The sequence below is a fragment of the Lathyrus oleraceus genome, chromosome 7, assembly GCF_024323335.1.
Source record: "Lathyrus oleraceus cultivar Zhongwan6 chromosome 7, CAAS_Psat_ZW6_1.0, whole genome shotgun sequence".
Lineage (NCBI taxonomy): Eukaryota > Viridiplantae > Streptophyta > Magnoliopsida > Fabales > Fabaceae > Lathyrus > Lathyrus oleraceus.
The window spans coordinates 298416207-298419029 of NC_066585.1; the positions used below are offsets into that span (position 1 = coordinate 298416207).

General features: G+C 39.9%; 1 pseudogene; it reads left to right on the forward strand.

Annotated features, from left to right (window-relative positions):
- Positions 1-1357: 1357 nt before the first annotated feature.
- Positions 1358-1457, forward strand: LOC127109144 (uncharacterized; annotated as a pseudogene).
- The last annotated feature ends 1366 nt before the right edge of the window (positions 1458-2823 follow it).

A 2823-nucleotide genomic window follows, 5' to 3' on the forward strand; every position in this document is an offset into this window, starting at 1 on the left:
CATTTCCAGTTTCTTACATATGGATAAAGGCATAACGCTAATTCCGGCTCCTAAATCGCATAAGGCTTTGTCGATGACAAATTTTCCTATGTGACAGGGTATAGAGAAACTACCCGGATCCTTGAGTTTAGGAGGCATGTTTTGGATTATAGCGCTACATTCGGCAGGGAGTGTAACGGTTTCGCTATCTTCAAGTTTCCTCTTATTAGAAAGAATTTCTTTTAAGAATTTAGCATAGGAGGGCATCTGCGTAATAGCTTCGGTGAACGGAATTGTAACGTTTAATTGTTTAAGGAGATCAACAAACTTTCTAAATTGGCCCGCATCTTTGGTTTTGACAAGCCTTTGAGGGTAAGGGATAGGTGGTTCGTAAGGTGGTGGAGGTACATAAGGTTCCTTCTTTTCTAGGGTTTCCTTATTACTCTCTTCCTTTTCCTTAGGTTCACTTTCCTCAGTTGATTTCTTAGGGTTTTGGTTTTCTATCCTTGGATCAGACGGTCCTTCCACTTCCGTTCCACTTCTTAATATAATTGCATGAGCGTGGCTTCTCGGATTAGGTTGGGGCTGTCCAGGGAATGTACCAGTTGGGGCAGCAGTAGGTGCTTGTTGTTGGGCTACTTGTGATATTTGTGTTTCCAACATTTTGTTATGGGTAGCCAAGGCATCTACTTTGCTTGCTAGTTGTTTAAGTTGTTTGCCAGTGTGTACATTCTGGTTTAAAAAATCTTTATTGGTTTGTTGTTGGGAAGCTATAAAGTTTTCCATCATGATTTCCAAGTTGGATTTCCTAGGGGCGTTATTGTTAGGCATGGATGGGTTCGGTTTCTGATATCCCGGAGGTATAGCTGGGGCTTGATTTTGAGACTATCCAGGTGCGTACAAAGCATTATTACTCTTATACGAAAAGTTTGGATGGTTCTTCCAATTTGAGTTATAGGTATTCGAGTAGGGGCTTCCTTGAGCATAGTTTACTTGCTCTGCTTGGATTCCTGTCAAGAGTTGACAATCCGTAGGAGTGTGACCTTGGATTCCACAGACCTCGCAATTCTGAGTTATAGCAACCACGGCGGCTGGAGGTGATACATTTAAACTTTCAATTTTCTGGACCAAAGCATCCACTTTTGCATTAACGTGATCAAGGTTACTTATCTCGTACATGCCAGTTTTCGTTTGAGGTTTTTCCACCATTGTTCGTTCGGTTCCCCACTGATAGTGGTTTTGGGCCATGCTTTCGATAAGCTGGTAGGCATCAGCATAAGGTTTGTTCATTAGTGCACCACCTGCAGCGGCGTCTATTGTTAACCTTGTGTTGTACAAGAGACCATTATAAAATGTGTGAATTACTAACCAGTCTTCCAAACCATGGTGTGGGCAAAGTCTCATCATGTCTTTGTATCTTTCCCATGCTTCGAAAAGAGACTCGTTGTCTTTCTGTTTAAATCCGTTTATCTGGGCTCTTAACATAGCTGTTTTGCTTGGCGGAAAATATCGAGCAAGAAAAACTTTCTTCAACTCGTTCCATGTGGTGACTGAGTTGGAAGGAAGAGATTGAAGCCATCTTCTAGCGCTATCTCTTAATGAGAAAGGAAAAAGACGAAGTCGAATTGCCTCTGAAGTGACACCATTAGCTCTAACAGTATCAGCGTATTGGACAAATACGGATAAATGAAGGTTTGGATCCTCGGTAGGATTTCCAGAGAATTGGTTCTGTTGCACAGCCTGCAACAGTGAAGGTTTAAGTTCGAAGTTGTTTGCTTCGATTACGGGTGGAGCAATACTTGAATGCGGCTCATCTTGCGATGGAGCGGCGTAATCTCTAAGAGCACGAGCTGGTTCTGCCATCTCGGTTATCGAAGGAAAAAGGATTTTGAAATCAGGAAGTTCTATAGGAGGGAGATTGTTTGCAGCACGATATTCCCGAATTCGTCGTAGGACTCGGAGATATAGTTCGATATCGTTGATTCGTAAATAGAGCGGTTCGCCTTGAGAGCGAGTGCGTGGCATACAAATCAACGAAAGAAAGAATAGAAGAAAAAGAAACCTTAGTCTCTACAGCGTAACGGAAGAGTTACGATATCGATTAAATAAAAGTCCCCGGCAACGGCGCCAAAAACTTGATCGCGACTTTATGAGTCGAATTTGGGGTACAAACTGCAAGTGCACAGTTCTATCGCGTAGTTTTAAAAGATATCGATCCCACAGGGACTTATGAATCGATATACCGTTATCTAAGGTTACTTCGTAAAGCTAAGGTGAACAATGTTTGATTGTTTGGGGGAAAGCTAAAAACTAAACTAAGATCTAGATTAAATATTAATAAAGCAGATATCGGTATGCAGTTCGTCGTAATTAGGGAATCAATCCTTTGTCGGTCTCGTGGTTTTAAAATAAATCTTTTCAGTTGACTTTATTGATTAAAAGTTTTATCTCAAACTCTCGCTTTGTTGAATAAACCATGATTTTATGTTAATGTAGCTGTCACTTATAATTAAGTCAAAAATCATTTTTTGAAAGCAATACAGTCCATAGAAACTCTTTTCAAGAAAACACTGACCGTTTAAACACCTTTATCTCAAACTCTCGCTCTGTTGACTTAGGTTATATAATTAAATTCGAATGCTTAACTCTCGTCCTCACATTCAATCTTTAAAAATACTTTTTGGAAAAGATCGGAATTTAATTAACTCTAAAACTTGCTCTCGCCCTGATCTAGAATTAATGTCTAATTTACACTGTCCAATTAAAACCTCAAACTCTCGCTCTATTGATTTTAACTTCTTTATGTCTTTTACTTTCGTAAAAACCTTTGTTATTAAACCTGTA